The sequence below is a fragment of the Nomia melanderi genome, chromosome 10 (assembly GCF_051020985.1).
Source record: "Nomia melanderi isolate GNS246 chromosome 10, iyNomMela1, whole genome shotgun sequence".
Lineage (NCBI taxonomy): Eukaryota > Metazoa > Arthropoda > Insecta > Hymenoptera > Halictidae > Nomia > Nomia melanderi.
The window spans coordinates 10,379,380-10,389,308 of record NC_135008.1 but is presented as its reverse complement, the minus strand read 5'-3'; positions in this window follow the sequence as shown (position 1 = coordinate 10,389,308).

Here is a 9,929-nt window from a genome sequence, read left to right as displayed (position 1 = left end):
GTTAGGCAGACAAAGTATTAAGGTGCCGTCAAATATTTGTCAACGACGATGCGCTCGTATTACAACAGTTTTATTGTATTTTTCTATATTCCTTGTGTACCGTGTCCTCTCCAAACTTCCCTCTATCCACAACGCAACTCGCAATCGTATCCCTCCGCGTGCACGACGTCATCGTAGTTTAGTTTGACAGGTAGTCGAGCAAGCTGACGTAACGCTCACCACCAAATGTAACGCGGCGGGCGGCAGCGGCTACGGGAAGGGTGGCGCGCCGGGCGAACTGCGGCGACTTCGCGAGCAACACGCAGAATTTGAATAATCTCCATTCAAAATTACATCACGTACGACGAAATTGCGATGATTATGGAACTTGAGAATTTCCAGAGAATTCATCGTCGTGTTCACATTCCGCTGGACGCGGACAGCAGTCCACGCGGCGACACTTTTCCGCGGAAAACTTCGCGGCAAGCCGCGTGCTGCGCCGCTTCGTGCCCCATAATCCTCGGCGACCGCTGGGCTAGTTCTTTTTACACGGCTTAATTTTCAGTAATTTCAAACGCTCGCTCGTTATCCGCGAAATCGTTCCTATTATTGCGACATTCGTCAACGGCGCCGTATCCGCTCTTTTATACCGAAATTCCTAGAGCTCGGTAATTGCGTTATCGGGAATAATTCAGGCGGCGAACAATGAGTTGCCGAGCTACGTTTCTCAGGATTTACATTTTATACGTGGATATTCAATTTGAACTTTATATAGTAGGGGAAGACTAGTGTCGATACCCTTATTTATGCTTCTATAAGAGTAACACTGAAATATGGTATCAAACTCCTCGATTTTCGATCGAACCTTTCAAGGCGGATTATTCGAAACGTAAGCTTTGTTTAATACGATCGTTTTAGTGTTAAGTCTCCTTTTTCCTATATTTTCGTTCCATAATGCAGTGATTTTGATCTTTTTAAATGACCTTAGAAATATTCTGATCTCTGAATATATTTAGTTCTATCATTGTAAATTACTAACAGTATTGTTATTATTACTTATTAATTCATCGGTTGCGCGCATCTTCAATGAGTCACAATTAAGATACCAAAATTAGAAGGTATTGTTATACTTTCAACCGAACTTCTTCTCGTTATTACTTAGATTCTTAGCAGTTCATTTTATTATCCGAATAAGGACACGAAGTTACACAAGGTCCAAGTCATTCGTGTCTCGAGAACTCAGAAGACGAGGTATCGACCTTCAGACTGAGCAAACATCTTCCCGACGATCCTCGGGGTCGAGAGCGCCGTCTGAGATTCGTCTCAGTCTCGGACGGAACGGAAAGAGATAAAGCATAACAGCATTCGCGCTAACGTCGGACGATCTCGATGATTTCACGGGCTGCTGCTTTCATAGATTTCGCTGGCACGTACGAGATACGAGCACAAACAATTCCCGGATAGTTCATAGACGTTGCCCGATGAACCGTTTCGGTGACTCCGACTTTCTTCGTCTTTCTCCCGGCCGCCCTTCATACATTCGTGCATACATGTGTGTATATATATATATATCTGTCGCGCGAGGGGCTCGGATTGATGGCGGATATCAATTTCACCGTTCAAAGTTATTGCTCGAATGTTTGCGTTCATTCGAATATATATCGATACATAAATCACGGATCCTGTACGACGAGTTTTTGTCTTGCAAGAGAGGCTTCTGTGCCGTACTCCGGACTATTCACGAAAGATTTACACGTCTGTCAGCCGGTGTCCTTTTTGAGCTGTGTTCGTCTGCTTCGTCCTGGTGTTAATGAATTATAGACAGTTACTTTATGAAAATGACCATTGTATTAGCTTTTACACTTTTATCCTCATCCTTTAGCGTCAATCTATGTTTCATTTCCTTTTCTGCTTATCTGTAGATCCGCTTATCTGCCCCTTGAAAACTTGTATTAATTACTTGACAGAAGATTTTGCGTCATATATAACACGTTTTTCACAGTATTAAGTATTAATAGTAATCTGTCGACAATACGATATCGTGAATTTCATTTAAAAGATTCTATTTCATTTTCGGTGAAATCGATCGACCACCATCTAACCAATATGGCGGCGACGGGGGTACGATGACGTAGAAGTCGGCAACAGGCGATTGCAAAAAGGGTACCTCTGTATTACGATCTGTAAATCAAACAAAACTATACTTTCAACGGCTGCACCACTTAAAAGAACACCTCCGTGGGGTAAGAGTCTCCGGATCTGATTCCGTTTCCTTTCACGCACGCGTGTTATATCCGCCATAGAATTCACTATTATCGCAGATTTGTAGCCGCAAACCTTTTACGCGACCGAATTTATCGAAAACTTCCAAGTCTTTAATATTGCTGGCAATCGATTACGCTTGTGCCCCTTATCGGTTGTTGGAACGATTCCCGGGGAGAATTTGCTGCGGTTCGCGTTTAAAGTTGCGTCGTTCATGCCGCGCGACGTGTATCAGTTCGTCCGTGGATCGATTCGGGCCGTGACAAGACTACAAGCAGATTTTTCTGGACAAATGTGAGTAACGCGCTACGGTTTTAGTATTGGCCGATTTGTTTCTCGTGGTTATTGTGCACTGAAATTCAAATCGTCTAATAATTATCGTTAAACACGACAGTAAGGTATGAAGTAGCGATTGTTAGCAAATTGTTAACGATTGTTTACTATCTACAAATGTGTAAAAGAGCATGAAGTACCTGATACAGTACAAGATATTGTTTAATTACCAGAAAATTGACAATCTCATACAATTAGTGTAATCTTGGATGAGATAGCGTGATCTTACTTAGATTGTTAAATATTTCCAATTGTTTTTAACAGTATGTAATTTTGCACAGATTCCTACTTAATTATTCTTTATATATATGATTAACTTTCATAAACATATTTTGTTTTGTTAGGTATCAATGATATTTATGATGTAACTGTTTAAAAAAAAAATAGGTCATCCCTTCCCGACTTACCTTATCCACTATACAACTATACCTGACACAAAATGATCTTATTTAACTAACCTTCTAATATCTTTAATACTATTCAAGTTTTCATAATAATTCACTAAATTTCCCTTGGACCTTCATAATTTTATACAGTCGTTCTACTTAAAGAATGTATCACAAGATTACGGTACAAAAAAGGAAGAAATTCTAAAAAAAGAAAAAACAAATTAATATGTAAACTCAACAGTTTCATTCATTTGATTGAATTTCTTATTAAAAAATTATTCCGCAAATAATGTAAGTTTGTAAGCTAAATATTCCCCCTTGATTTCTGGTTTCTCGATAATAATAATTTGCATAAACATTTTTCGTTCAATTATCCAGAGCAGTCGCAAAATGAACACTGTGAGCGAAGAGTCAGAGAGTAGCGCACTTGAAAATCATGACTCGCCATCCTATCGGGTGTAACGGAGTAGTGCCTCGCTGGCATTGGCGTAGCATCCAGGTAAGCACCGAGCCAGCAACTTATAGTGGAGGCGATGTAAACGCAGCACGGTCGTGTGCGGTGGTGCGCGGGGAGGGCAGGCTGGTTTCCCGGGTGGTATAACTTCGAACTTGGTTATGGAGTTGGTTGAATTATGTGTCACGTAGCTAGTCGCGCGCGAATACGCCACCCCAAATAGGCTGAAACACCCCCTAGGATGCGCCTCCTTCTCCCTACATGTGTGTAGTAGTCTATATAATAATGTATTAACCCATGTGCTCACGTGTACTCGAGCGTGTTTGCGTTTGCGCGCTTACATGATGCCAATTTAGAAGTAAACGTGCACACTCTATACATACATCTTTTTTTCGTGTGAAAATAGAGAAAGATATAATAAAATAAAACTCGTAAAGGAAAACTTTATTAAATTAATACTGAATGAAATTCATATTTAATCAAGTTAAATTCATTTTCATTTTCAACGTATTCAACCGTAACAGCTCCTCGATAATTAGAAGAAATTTCCGATCAATTATTCTTTATCTTCTTGACTAAACATTACACACACGAATGCATACGATAATCCAATTATCAGTTCATAAGCACATTAATTTTTTGTCTTACGAATTCTTCGGTAACTACCCCCGCAATCATTTTACTTCTACTCGTTTTCCAGCAGAAAAACAAATTTCTCGTTCACCGTGGAAGGGCGTTCTCCGTGAAGATTAATAAAGCATTCGTCATTAATCGAATTCGTTTAAAAATCTTAACTACTCGCTGTTAAAATGCAAAGTGCTGGAAACGAATCTCGAATTCTTGTGAACGTGTGACTGCAAAGGTGATGATCGCAGCACGGTAACTCGTTTAGAAAAATCATCTAGACGCGAGGTTATTGTTCCTTGCACCCATTCGTAAGTTTCTTTCGCCGGTGAACCGGGTATCGTTCGATTGCTCGAACGTTCGTTTGTGTACCCGAAGTTCACGATGCACCCTTGCGAGCCTCTTCCTCCTCAGCGAAATCGTATTCGACACAGAACGTAGCTCGTGTTTGCGAGGCAAAGCGGCTGGCAAAGTTGCGGGCCAACTTCTCTTCCGCAGTATTATACGAGAATTGATAATGCCGAAGTTGTTAATGCATTCTCGGATCAGTGCGCCATTTATGGACCGTAGGAGGAAGGACCCCGACCACCCTCTCCCCCCTTTCATCCACCACGGTCGCCTCTTTCGTCTCCCTTTCAGTGCGTCCCCTCTCGTATCCACATAGCCCGGCCGAAATTCGAGGCGCGAGAAGTGATTAATTCGTTTCGCAAGTTAGCAAAGGCGAGGACGGCTCTGGTCTACTCCAAGTCGGCGAATGTGAGCTCGAGGATAACAATGACGACGAAGGAAACACGCTGGATGTTAATCAATCGCAACGGGTTGAAAATAGCGCGTTCGGTGTTCGTTTCTGGAAAGATTACTCGAGGTCCAAAGAAAATTTATTAATCCTTTGAAGCCTAATGTCGAGATTTTGAAGACAAAATACTCTTATACGAGATACAAAGTTAGCAACGTATCATTTAATTATTCGAGGACCGAAATATCGACATAGTTCTCTTTTTCTTTAGTGTGTAGGATTTTGATGTACAATTTACCTTCCTCTGAGGAAGTTTTTGGATACTTAAAAAATGTTCAATTATTCGAATAACGAAAGATCGATACGTAGTCTTAGTTTAAAACATCCTCGTTCGCATAGGCGTAATACGCGAGGAATATAGTTTTCGAAATTAGAATTATCACGAAGCTCCACAGTCTGATAATAAACATTCAAGCATAATACACAATTGTGGTTAAGAGTTTGTTACTAGATTGTGGTTCTTCGTGTGAATGCAATTAGTTCATAAGAAGTTGAGTGAGATTCTCCGAGAAGTAAAATAAAAATGGTAGCCATATCAAAGCGTTATTCTGTAACGGTAAAATATTCTATACGTTTGAGAAAATAATTTTGTGCGGCTTTGTTGGAGATCTACAGTCTGAGTATAAAAATTTATTGTTACGATGTCCATTCAGCTATTTCCATTCAGAATTCTGATGGAGGCATGCAATCCGAAAGAACAGAGGGAACAATAAAACTGTAAAAATAAAATAACAGAAAGAAAAATATTAAAATAACGATAAAAGTTACTGAATAGTGCATCATCGAAAGTCCAATTCAAAAATTTTCATTTTATGCTAGCGTTTCGGTTCGGGGGAAACGGTCGAGCCGGTATTCAAGGAAAATTGCAAGATAGTATCGGGTGTTTTATAAAGAACGCAAAGATTTCCATGGGGCGAAAATCGGAGGGTAAAAGGAAACGAAATTGACTGCGGAGAAAAATAAAAATATTTCGCGTCGCTGAAAATTGGCCCGGCCTTTCGAAACGTGACGGTACGCTTTCATTTAACGACAGCTACTGATAATTATTTTTCACTTTTAATATTCCTGTGTGACGCGTTATTTTCTCCAGTTTCTTTTTTTTATATGTATATATAAATCGCAAACACGAACTTCGATTTATCGAAGGGCATGTTTGTTTCTATCGGGTGGCGGTTCCGCTAATTGGAAAAAGTCAGTTATGAACACGCGCACGGTCGACGATTTTTCAATATATGCATATAAACTTTGTCCACCATGACGTTGCAGCGGTACATAGATGGAACGAATTCGCGGACCATCGGAATGCACTTTTATTATTAACGAAATAGATGTCCGCTGATGGATCTGCCAGCTAATATTATTGGTCACGGGCGCTGTGCTTGTTTTTTTATTTTTTCAAATGCGGGGCCTTCGCTTCGAATATTCCGAGATACGCGGGAATATCCATAATGCATGGATTTTTTAATTAATTTCGCTAGAAACTCTGACAGCATGTGAAAATCTGTGCATCGGTTATCCTAAATACGAGCGTGAAACATGTTAATACAGTTTCTAATGTTTCAGATTTGATCAGCAATAAATGTTTCGAAACACGTTCACCGTTTAAGAGTCCATGCACGCGAGCGATGCGATTCCGCTACGGTGTCGTAACGATTATTTTGGAGTAACAGAGAAACAAAGTTCTTCTGTCTTACATAAAAGAGACAAAAGAACTCTACGTCTGTGTTCTTCTTAACGTTCTTCTGCGGCGCGGCAGCGGGATCGCGTCGCACGTGTGCATAAATTCTGAAGATCAATACTACAAATAATAAACACTGATAAATAATTTTCACAAATATCATATTAATTCTCTCAAAAATACTAAATAATCATTTTTACATTGGATCTCTCAGATGAAAAATAATCTGCAAGAAGATGTAAATGCTAATCGCTACAAACCTCAATTTGTCCATCTCCTCATTAATCAAATTCCTCTGAACGCATATTTTTTAAGCAACCAGTGCATTAATCCGTGTAACATCGTGTCAGACGCGTGATCAAAATTTTACACAGAATCCGACAAATGTAACCGTTATTTACTTTCTCTTCAATCTAAATTAAATATTAATCTCCTAACATCAAACGTTAACCTTTAAAGTGAAAATATACACAGGATAAGCATCAAATCCTCTTCTTTTTCTAACAAATGATCAACAACAAAGTAGTTGTATGATGAGCAGTTGCAAAGGAAATCACAGGGCAAGGGTTTAATGTAAAACCTACGAATCTCCATCCATCGATCTCCTTGTTCTAAGCGAAAACCGAGACGCCGTCTAGGTATCAGCCAACCCGATGAATGCTGGGGATCGGAAGGTGCTCACGTCTGAAGTAGTCTGAACGACTTTGTCCTGGTCGATTCCGTCCGCTTCGGTGCCCTTCAATGCCTGCCATCGCCACGTCCTAATTATTCTGGTAATTATTCTAGCCATTATCGTGCCGACAGAGGATCGATAAAAGCGGCTACGGAACCGTTTATGAGATAAAGTTAGGGAGGATGTGCCTTACGTAGTCACCGCCGGGCCGCGCCGCGCCCCTGTCTGTCCGCCGCCGTTCAGCCATTTTCCCATCGATAATCTTCCACGGCGCGATCGTGTCGCCAAAGCCGACCACGGATTTCGACGTGACGCCGCGGCGACCCGCTCTAACGAGAATCCAATAATCCCCAATTCTCCGGGACGATGCTCGGCAAATAGAAGTTTATTCGAAAGGTGGCGCGCGCTCAACGGACACCGTGATCCGCGGATAAATACGTGTTCACGCCGTTCCGACGCTGATGCTCGGTTCCTTTCGCTTTCACGTTATTCCGCTGAAACGATCCGGCGGCGATTTTCGCGAGGTAATAGTCGATTTTCGTAGCAATAACTGTGACCGATTACTAAGGAGAGATTGAAATTCGAATCAGTTCGTGATGGTTACGAGACCCTGAACTTAGTATAATGAACCCACAGGTATAGAATGCTGCCTGCAGGTTATGGTGCTCGTGGTCGTTAAACTTCGACACCGGGTGAACTTCGTCCGACGATGAGTTGGCCGATACAGAACGACACCCAGCGCGCGGTGTGTGCTGGCGAATGTTGAGACTTCGGGTGCTGTTGTATGTTGTGGTGAAGTTAAGTTTCTGCGGCGATACTGGTTTTGATACGGATTTTTGTGAGGATCGGGTGGCTACCGAGATGTTGAATTTTGATTTTATTGTTGCGAAAATTCATTTGGTTAGAATTTTGTTGATTTATTTGTAATGTATCTTAAACGCGAGGACAAGTTTGAATTTAGTAGAATTTTCGTTAGGTTTGGTAGTTTATTTGTTATGTACAGTAAATTCAGAACGAAATATCCGCAGCTTCCAACAAACGTGCCCAATACTCCTTCTAATTCTCACCCCCCTGTATCGATTTAAACCGGCCGTTAACCACAATCCCAGAAACAGGAAATACTCCAATATCCCCTATAATTTCACCGCTTCCGTCGGACTAAACCTTTCCTCGGAGCAATACACACAAACTGTCGGCGAAGAATACACGGGGAAACTTCCCCGGTTCGCGCCACGGGAACGCTTCTTCCCCGGCGCATCCTAGACAGTCGTTGTTTGTAGGTGCGCCGGGTGCGCGCCGAATGAAAAATAAAAAGTAGAAAAAGGAGAGGGAACGGAGGAAAGAGCAACAAGAACGGAAAAACTGTCCAAAAAAAGGCAAAATACGTGGAAACAACGGTTCGGAATCGATAACCGCGATAAATAACCGCGGGGCGAACGCCGGCGAGAGCACGCCAGGCAAATTACACAATTTGCGACCTAACGATAACGCGGGGCCCCGCAAATACTCGCGGTTCGGCAAACTTTTTTCCTCCGTTCCCCGTTCTTCAACCCCCGGTGGGAATAAATCTCGCAGTTGGCGAAGTCGTAATTTTCGCTCGTCCGCGGAATGCCGGTCGGTGATTACTTATTAGCCCGTAAGATGGCCCACGTTCTCAGCTAGCGCGCCACTGGGTTTTCACCTTCGATTTTTTCCCCTTGCCAACCTCCGGCGCGTCGACGCTCGAGGTCCAATGTCAGAGAGGGTCGACGGAGTCCAACGATTTATTCGATATTATGTAAATGGCGGGCGCCGAGGGACGGCGAGAAAGAAAGAGAGGGGTTGATCGGAAAGGAAAAAAGTAGAAGGACCCGGGAGCGCGAGGGGTGGAAGACCCGCGGGGGCAGAAAGGGTGATCCGAGAATCAACGAAAATGAGCCCAACGCGGACCGGAGAGCCGCAGCTTCTTTCATCTTCGGATATTAATTTCACGGTGGAAGGAGGGAGCGGACGAGCGAGCGAGCGAAAGAATCGGAGGGCCGGATTCGAACAGAGAAGAAATCAGGAACAGAGAGAACACCGTAATCCAATTTACCAATGTCTCTCTCTCGAGCCCGGGAGCTTTGTCTGGTTATCCCGGCCGATCTTCTTTTCGTGTCCCTGTCTTCCAGCGCGCCGCCCGGGAACCACTTCTCCCCCAAGATATTCCCACCCCTATCACCCTCGCGCACACTTGAGAACTCGCGAAGGTATGACTCGACTCGGGGTCGAGCCGCCCCCGGAGCTTTTTGTGACGTTTCCTTCGCAGCGGTGCGGCGCGACGCGGCGTCTCAAGTGGCGAGCTCGCTCACTCTCGTCTATTTTTTCGTGGATCGCTTTACACCGGCCGTTTCTCGGTGTCGCTGACCGAAAGCGTGACCGAATTCGTGCCAAAGATTGGAAGTGGAGAGCGTGAGAAGAAGGAGAATGTCGTTGAGGTGTGGGTTTAGTAATGTTATGGGGATTGATTGGTTTATTGTTTCTTTATAGGCAGAATGTAAGTTAATCTAATAGTAAATGCTCTTCGTGATTAATGTGGGTCGTGGTTACTATAGAAATCATGTTTAATGAACGGAATTTTTTAACGTATATTTGATATAAAAAGATTAGCTTTGTGTCATGTAATTCTTTTTATTAAGCTTGCTATAATTGGTTTGTTATTATGAATTTAACCTATATTCGAAATTTTCAATTTACGGAAATTATAAACTTACATTTTTGTT